The sequence below is a fragment of the Lissotriton helveticus genome, chromosome 9 (assembly GCF_964261635.1).
Source record: "Lissotriton helveticus chromosome 9, aLisHel1.1, whole genome shotgun sequence".
In the NCBI taxonomy this organism is placed as follows: Eukaryota; Metazoa; Chordata; class Amphibia; order Caudata; family Salamandridae; genus Lissotriton; species Lissotriton helveticus.
This window is the reverse complement of record NC_136070.1, coordinates 1,220,899,888-1,220,909,781: the sequence shown is the minus strand read 5'-3', so window position 1 is coordinate 1,220,909,781 and position 9,894 is coordinate 1,220,899,888.

Below are 9,894 nucleotides of genomic sequence, written 5' to 3'. Positions count from 1 at the left end.
TCCTCTTCTTCTTCTTCTTTCTTTCTAAATTCTTTCACTCATGTATGTTTGAATGTAACTCCGTATGAAGTTGATGTATGACTGTGAGTAGAATACCACGTCCACTTGTTCTTTTTTTTGCTTTCATTCTTACACCACGCACTTGTAAATATTCACATATAGATTTTAGTGTTAGGAGTCTTTCTTCCCCTCCTATGTATTTATAAAAGATACTTTGGATTGAAGGATAACAAAAAATATTCTAAAACTCTTGTTTGCAATATATAAAAAATTAAAAAAGAATTCCAACCAATGGTGGAAACAAAATAAAAAACTTTTTTTGAGATTGAATTCTGGACTGAAAGAGTGGTCTATCGAAATGAGAGATTTGATGCTCATTGTTCTCTTCAAGTTGTCTGCATCCGTTGGCAATAAACCTGTAATTTCCTTGCTTTAAAGCTATAGGATGAAATGCTTGCCGGTACTTATTATTATAATTATTATTATTATTATTATATAGCTTATAGAGCGCCTGGTTACTCCAACGGAGTGTCCCCGCGCTAGAACACCAATTAGTACCCAGCCACTAGGCCGTAGACCACCCACCCACCCTGCAGCCAGAACCCCCTATGGAACAGCAACATAGGACCTATTTCCGGCCATCAGGGGGAAAGCGGATTAGCCACGTCTTCAGTTTTTTCCAAAACAAAGTCTACGACGGGCACATCCTTGGGTCAGCAGGGAGGTGATTCCAGGCTTTCGCCGCAAGTAAGCCGAAGGAACTCCCACCGGCCCGTACCTTCCAAACCTTAGGCACAATCAACTTTGCCGTGCCCAAGAACCTTAGGCAACGTGCAGGTCTATAGGCGGTAAGAAGAGAGTGCAAGAAGCCAGGACCTTTCTTATTGAAGCTACTGTGGGTGAAACACAAGGTCTTAAAAGGTGACTCTGGCCTGTATGGGGAGCCAATGTAATTTCCTCAACGCCTCTCCTACCGAAGCCCGTCTAGGAATGTTCAAAATTAGGCAGGCTGCAGCATTCTGAACCTTCTGCAGGATGTACAGATTTGTTTGGGTCACCCCTAGGTACAAGATGTAACAGTAGTCTAGACGAGACGTAACACGGGCCTGTATAATAGTCCATCTAGCCTCAACTGGGAGAAGATCCTGAATTTTTGCAGCATCCTAAGAATGCCAAAACAGACACCAGCCACCACTGATATCTGTTTGGAGAATGAAAGGGAGTCATTAAACCACACTCCTAGATTCTTAACCTTGGCCTTAGGGGTCGGGGATGGTCCCAGCTCCTCTGGCCAACACAGGTGTGACCAAAGGGAGGCCTGCGTGCCGACTACCATCACATCCATCTTACCCGCATTCAGCTGCAAACAGCTGAGCTTCAGCCAGTTGGCGAGCTCCCTCAAGCAGTCCTTGAACTTGGCAGCCATTCCTGCCTCCTTTTGCTCCAGGGTAACAATCAACTGTGTATCATCAGCATATGATACCAGTTTTACCCCATGTCTCAACACAATGTTTGCCAAGGGGCGCATATAAATATTAAATAGGGTAGGGCTGAGAGCAGAACCCTGCGGCACCCCTTGAGACAATGGACAGACTCTGGATTCAAAAGGATGCTGTAGAACCTGGAAGGATCTGTTCTCCAGATAATGTTAAATTCATCTCCATATCACTACATCGACCCGGCCTCCCCTAACTGTTCTAAAAGAAGGCCGTGGGACACCGTGTCAAAAGCGGCACTCAGGTCTAGGAAGATCAGAGCAGGTGTTCTTCCCTCATCGGAAGCAATTTTTAAAGTCTCCTCCGCAATTTTTAAAGTCTCCTTGCAAGAAGGGCCAACTCGGTACTATACTATATCTTCGACACACTAAAGAATTAGCCACCTTCAAAAAACTCCTCAAAACACATCTGTTCAAGCAATCTGTGTAATTTTCTGCTCTTTCTGTCACTGACCTCACTCAGCCCCAGGATACTTCTGAGTAGCAGTGCGCGCTACAAATCTCTATATAACTTAACATATAACATGTTGGGGTATGAACCCAGACTGTGTTTCATGGAGTACTTGTCTCTCTTCCAGGAATAAGTACAATTGACTGTTAGGATGCTTCTCCGCAATTTTAGCCACATTGGGTAGTAAAGATATGGGTCTAAGATTTTCTGGGAGAGCAGGGTCTAGGGAGGGTTTCTTTAACAATGGAACCACCATGCCATGCTTCCAGTTCCTAGGAACCTCACCTGAGCAAAAAGAGAGGTTCAGGAGTGATGTAAGAACCAGAGCAATTACTTCTTTCCCTAGACTCACATATTTTGGGGGGATCGGGTCCAAAGACGACCCAGATTTAACTGCCTCCACGAGTTTAAGAACCTTGCTTACTCCAGTCGGGCAAAAAGCAAAACTGTTCTCACTTCCTAAACCATCTAGCACAGGAGGCGGGATGTGATTCCTGCTACTGTCAGGGAAGGCAGCGTAAATTTTATCAATTTGGCTCATAAAAAAGTCTGCAACCTGATTGCAATAATCAGAGGGGGCTGGCATGGTAGCTGTCACATGATCTAGAGAGGACAGTTCTTTCACTACATTGAAGATATTTTTGGAAGAATTTTTAGCTGCTTCAATGTCCTCAATTTAGAACTCCCTCCGTACTCTCCTAATGTTGATGATACAGCTTGAGAGCAGCCAGGTATGGCACCCTGTTCTCATTAAGGTAGTTCCCCCTCCATCGCCGTTCAAGGCGCTTACAGTCTGTTTTTAGGAGAGCCAGTTCCACCGAGAACCATTTAGCGGAAGGAGTTCTGCGGGTACTTTTACCTGGTTTCAGGGGAATGATGGAATCAACTGCCTCCTTGATCCAAAGAGAGACTTGCCCCTCAGCTGTATGTACTTCAGTCCCTAAAACTGGGATACTTGACGCCAACTTATCCGCAAAGTCCTCAGATCTTAACGCATCCCATTTCCGAACCATGGAGAGTGTGGAGCGCTTTCCTAAATTGCAGAGGTCTTTCTAGTGTAAGTGAGTGTAAAAGGGAGGACAAAGGGTCAGACCATACTATCGGCACTGGTAGCAAAGCTTCTACCAGAGCACTGTTAGTAAAAATGTTGTCCAGCGTATGACCTTTATTGTGTGTGGGGGTGTTGACCAGGTGAGTTAGACCCATCGCCTATAACCCTAGAATCAGCTCCTTGGAATCTCTATTATCTATATCTTGCAAATGAAGAATAGCAACAGAACATCCAGGGTACAAGGCAATAATGACAGCACTTATCTAATGTTTGGTCTCTTATAGTCTAGGGATCTGGGTGCCAAGAACCTGAAGCCACATACCCCTAGGCTTCCAAGGGTATACCCCCAAATTTTGCAACACAACACAATGGTTCAGCACTCCCAATAAAGACAATATTAAACAAATGAAGATTTTCAGAATCCGTTCAGTAGCCAACGCGTTTCGTCCAAAAGGACTTCTTCAGGGCATAAAGTGATAAGACTAAGTCGATGGTCAGTTTTTACAAGATTACATTTATTTGTAGTATTCATGAGATGTATTATCCATTGATCAAGTAAAAGCCCGGGGATAGCCACCTTATTGTAATTTATATAGTATCTTCCATAATTCAATTCTGTGGATAACCAGGAAGGTTTTTCAAAAGAAATCCGTACTTCACATCCAATCTCTGTGGTCCGTTGGAATACAAAGCTGTCACCTCCCACCGCGTCGCCGTATTACGAAAGAAGTCCTTTTGGACGAAACGCGTTGGCTACGCTTTGTATAAAGAAAAAGAATAAAGCAATTTAAGCCCTACTGAACGGATTCTGAAAATCTTCATTTGTTTAATATTGTCTTTATTGGGAGTGCTGAACCATTGTGTTATCTTGCAAATGATGATTCAGATCCCCCAACAAGAGAAAGTTAGGATAGCGAATAATATAAGGGGGCACTGTCTCCACTAGATCATCAAGAAAGGCTCTCGCCGGGCCGGGAGGTCTATACAGAAGGGACCCTGCAATAGAGCTAGCACTATTTATAGCCAGACTGAAAAGGGCTGCTTCGCAGCTGGGCAGTGTTATTTTAGACATCTTCAACTGAAATTCCTTCCTAAATATCACGGTGAGACCTACCCCCCTCTGCCCAAGTCTATCAACCCTAAGAATAGCATACCCTTCAGGCATCGCTACCAAAACATCCGGAGCAGCATGCTCATTTAGCCATGTTTAAACCAGAAGCAGCCCCACTGGTTTCTGGTCAGTGAGTAGGTCATACATTTCCAGGCTGTTTTTGCTAAGAGACCTACAATTAAGGGAAAGGCAAAGCAGAGGGTCAGAAGCAGTGCACATTACCTTCCCTCTTTCTCTACCACCCCTGACAGAGAACCGGAAGTCACAGTGCGCACAGCTCCCTACGCAGTCATCAACTGCTATAGAATGGAGGGAATTCGAGTCTGCAACCCTTCTGAGGTCCAGCAGTTCCGCAGAAGTATAAACACCTAACCGCTCAGGAAAATAAAAAAATCCAGGGGTCCTGGCCCTATGATGCTGCTATTTGGGGTAACCAAAATTGCATTAAAGTGCAGCGGGAAGAGATTCAATTCTGTCAAAAATTGCTTGGGGTTGGTCCATCTAGCCCAAGCTGTTTTGTCCATGATGAGTTGGGTTTGGGGGTACGTAAAAGATTTCATAACATTTTGCCTACTCCTTCCATGGATCGCTGTCCGGTGTGGGATCATACTTCCTTCAATAGGGAATTAATCCAGGATTGCCTAAATGGTGACTTGGGGCATAAAATCGCGTGGCTATTTTATATTAGAATTTTGGCCCATTAAGTTGGGCCATCCTGAATTGTATCATGCCCCCAGTCCATTGTCAAAGCTGATGGGAAAAGGATGAAAGAGCTGTTCTTTAACTTAGCCATGGAAACAAGGGACACTGGGGCCCTGGAGAAACCGATCATGAGAGCCTGCAAGATTATTAAATCCAACCCCGGTTTTGTGCCTTATCTCACTCTGGTTAAACATCCTTCGGAGAGATAACTACTTTCCAAGTTTCAACTGGGCTCAACACGGCATAGATTAAGTTTCCCCCCTTGGCCAGTTTGATTGCATCTCTATATTAGCCTGTCCTTGGGATGGCACCACACAGCAGACTTTGGACCATTGGTGCTATTTTGTTCGATGTGTGACTATCATCGCAGAAGCTATGTGCTGCCCATCTTAAGATCCGCGACTTTTAATCAAATTTAGATCCGCTATTCACCATCTTCAGATGTTGGCTGAGCCAGCCATCACAGCTCTTGTTGTGTCCTTTTAAAAAAGTGCCTCGTATTTGAATGCTGCTGTAAATATGTGATTACTCATTTGTATGCACCAAAGACTAGCTGTTTCGTATTTTCTGTATTGGTTTTTATTTCTTATTTTTAAGATATTTATTCTTGGTTGTTTTGCTTTTATGGTCCATGTAATACTCTTTAAGAAATGTCTTTATTTGTTTTAAACACTTGTGCTTCAATATTTGTGTTTTTTATTGTACTTTTCTGATTATTAATTAATATTCAAATTAAAATTTCAATCAATCCTTATATTAACATGACATTCCGCAGCTATGTCCTACCCCAATATGGACTGGATTGTTCAGGAATTAGGTAAATTGCTGGCTCCTGGTGTTATCAATCAAAGATATAAATAAAAAAAAGATATAAATATACACACCTCTGTACAAACATTTTAAACATACATGTAGGCTAATGTATTGCCTCAAACAATAACTGCTTTGCATTAAAAGGTTGATGTAAAAATTATTTGTGTGGCAAACTGCAGTTTCTATTTTTTCCTGTGCCACCTCAAGCCACGCCCAGCAGCTTTGGTGATGGAGCCCAGGCGGGTGGGGGGCTGGAAAAAATGGAGGTCATTTCCTCCTGCCCCACCCCCAGAAACACCAGCACATGCCTGTTAATCTGTTAGTGTTGATTGCGTCAAGGTTGAAACAAAATGGTTTCATGTGATCTTTGGTCTTGTGGTGTTTGTGTTGACTGTTGTTGTTTAGTCCCTTCCCATTATTCAGGAGTTTCCTTTGAGAAGGGCAGAAGTTGTGTCCTAGGCCCTCCTTTAGGAAGTCCTGTTGTCTGTAGCATGTGTAGACGTTGATCCTCATTTTGTCTTCCAGTTGGTCAGTGCACGGATGGATGAGTTCCTCTAGGGTGCAGGTTTCACCTTCCTCATTCTCCTTAGAGTAGGGTACAGAGACGCTGTGAGCTGCCTGAATTCTGATGCTGTACACCTGTTCTGTGGCACTGTGGACCCGATTCACAAAGGCAAACTGAGACAAAAGTTTAACTTTATGACTTTCAGTATTCACAAAGGGCCTTTACGAGTAGTACAGTTAAACGTTGGTCTCAGTTTAACTTAAGTTTTGGTTTTAAGTCTAACTGAGACCAAAACTTAAGTTAAACTGAGACAAAAGTCTAACTTTACGACTTTTAGTGTTCACAAAGGGCATTTACGAGTTGTAAAGTTAGAGTTCTGTCTCAGTTTAACTTAACTTTTGGTTTTAAGTGTAACTGAGACCAAAACGTAAGTTAAACTGAGATAAAAGTCTAACTTTACTACTCGTAAATGCCCTTTGTGAATACCGAAAGTCGTAAAGTTAGACTTTCTTCTAAGTTTGCCTTTGTAAACAAGGCCCCGTGTGTTTTGCAGTGCTGGTGTTGGCAATATTTCAGATCCTCTGGCATTCCTAGTCTTCTCTGCAGTTTGCTTTCATGTAAGTCTGTTTGATGATATTGCCTTTGGTCCTGTGCACTAGTAGGCATGCCTGCTGTGTTCTTGGTCCTTTGAATGTAGTTTAGACACTGTCCCTCATGGAGGCTGGGTGACTTAACACATGTTGGTGTGGAGCTTTGAGGTTTTGTCACCTCTTGAAGATGCTATGCTTCTGCATCTGTGCAGTCCTCAAATTTGGATTGACACTCTGGCGGATTTCTTGACGGCTCTTCAAACAGGTGCCTAGCTCTTATGATAGTGATCTGGAACTGGTGTGCCCACAAGGGACATGGATGTGGCTTAATACATGTGCATCTGCTTGGGTATAGTGTCAGGATACTGTGGCAAAATATTAAGCTACAAAAATATCACACTAAAACATCCACTACCAAACTCTTGGCAAGGTAAGGATGTATACATATCTATAGTTTTACTATACTTTTCTTCTCATATAGGTGCATTCCGGATGCTTCAAGGTATTAGCATACATGAAAAGAAATGAGAATTTATAAAACACTCTAATACCCGAAGGTGTCAAGGTGCTGAACCAGAAGGAAAAGTTTGACCTCTCACTGTGAAGTGGGTGAAATTGCTGATTCAGTAAAGTTAGGAATACTAAATTGATGCGTATCCGTATAGAGTTACCTAGATGTTCATCAGGTAGTCAATATTTTTTCTACAATATTTCTGTAGCACATTATTTATATCCAAGTTATTCTGACATACAGTCCTGCCATTGGCTGTTGGGTAATGACTGCCCTCTGTTTGGTATCGCCCCACACCGGAAGCAGAAGAGCAACAAACTGGTAACAACACCTTGATCACCTACCAGCAATTGTCATTTTAATGAGGTGCTCATTCTGGATTGGGTGCAAACATTGTCCTGAGTGCAAATGGGAGTTTGCATACAAAATTAGATTCTCCTCAGGTACAAATCGAGCCTTCTGGTGGTTTTTCACACAACACGTTTGCCCAGGTAATACCTGGTGCAGATTGTATTGGAAATAGTGCAAATTTCTACTTATCCTGCATTTTGAGGTCTGTAACTCAGGATGGGGTGCAAGTCGACACACAGTAAATTCTGAATCCTTCCCTGTTGCTATTTACTGGGTGCTCAATTTGTGCCCAAAACAGCATCATAGACTGGAGGAGGACTAAAACCGGCTCTTGCTTGTCACAGGCTGGTGATGGATGTATGACATAACAACGCGAGTCAGTACAACGTGTGCCGGTACATCGCGGTAGTTACAACGACTGCGATGTTACCACGCTATGCCATTACAACGCAAGTCTTTACATCGACTTGCGCTAGATGGCGTGCTAACATTTGAAAAGTGTAATTTACTATTCCAACTCCAGTCCACTTAACAGTAGGGAAGGTGTTGGGATAGTAAACTACACTATTCGTAATGTTAGCACGCCATCTAGCGCAAGTCGATGTAAAGACTTGTGTTGTAATGGCATAGCGTGGTTACATCGCGGTGTACTGACCATGATGTTAAGGATGTTTTCCCGCTGGGGATATCTGAGCACCCGCCGCCCCAACCTGAGCGTCTGTGGCTTTGTCAGCTAGGGCACTGCTTGGATATTACAAACATGACTTCTGTGTGAAAGGTTAGGGTAGTGGCTGTCTAACCTTTCCTTGCAAGGATCATGGTGAGGACGAGAAAGTGTTATTAAGGGCCACTGGAATTATTCAACAGGGAAAATAAAAAAGCAGGTGTAGAGGTGGGTCCCTATTAGGCTTTTCATTTTTACCTTCCGGGTTGAGGAAAGAAAAGCTTAACTCTGCAATAGTGCCATCCGTCACTGCTTTTGATGTAACTTCAAAGAGACTTATTTTTCAGTTTTATATAGAGCAAACTTGGAGCAAACATGATCACCAGTTACATTACACAAAGACATGTGTTTTGAATCACAGGATGTTGAGCCGATGTGAGGCTCGAACCTGCTTTCATAGCTTGAAAGTCGGCAGCTCTAGCTTTACGCCATAACCTCGCCCACAAGAACGGAAGCATTTTCAATATTATATATAACAAAGTCATAGTTGTTGCTTATTTAGAACCATTGACAAAGCCACCAGGCCTGGCTTGGTGTAATGTTACTTGCTGTGTTTTAATCCACACCCTTAACTGCTTCCATGCTCGTGACGGAACCATTCCGTCATGAGTCACGGTTGGGCTGTGCTGATGACGGAATGGTTCCATCACGACCACGCCCGTGATTGGAATGTCCAGCACAGGGCTGGAATTCCTGCCGCACCCCAGCAGTTAATTACTTTGTCCACGCCCCCATGAGAGATCCTCCAGTTTTTTCATCCCACTTAAAGCCCGGCATCAGGCTTTAGGGTTTTGTAGTGATGAGGACATGATGGGGTTGGTCTTGTACTCCACACAAGCCCCAGATGTTTTCCGCTTATGTGGAGGACACCTGGTCCATCCCCCAAACCCCACTTGCTTCATAACTGCACCCATCCTCCACCCCCGCTGCTACCCCCTACTTGTCAAAACAAAGCAGCTGTCTCTAAGGCAGAATTAACAAGCAGAAGCACATTACCACAAAGTGACATTTTTGAGCAGCTGTAGTTTTCTCTGCTGCCTTAAAGAGCGCATGTTTAGTAGTACATTGAAAGCTCTTTATTTGTTGATCTCAGAAAATCTGGTGAAAACTGTGCTGTCAAGTTGGACCTAAAAATGGGGCAAAGCTAAACTTAGGATAAAAGTAGAGGGGTTATTTTCATAAAAATAGGTGCTTTGTAATTCTAAAATACTTTGTAACTTAGGGAACAAAGAAAAATGCACAGAACTCCTAATTATAACATGTTTTTTACTCCTGTTTACGTTTTTTAGTTAATAAACATAACAAAAATATAAGATTCTACATTTTCTTTTAAATATTTTCATATCTTAATTAATGGCTAACTTCTTTTAAGAGACAATAATAGGCAATAGTGGATGATTTGAGTGAAGATATTGAGAGCAAAGGGGGTGGTGGGTCAAGGAGTTTGGCTTCGGACTTCATCTGAGCAGACTGCAAGTCAATGCAACAGAAGTGACAGTAAAACTTTTTGTTTTGAAGAATTTTTCCTCCATTTGTGTTTTTCAAAATTTTTGTTTTGACTCTGGAAATTGGGGGCTGCTAACTTTTAAT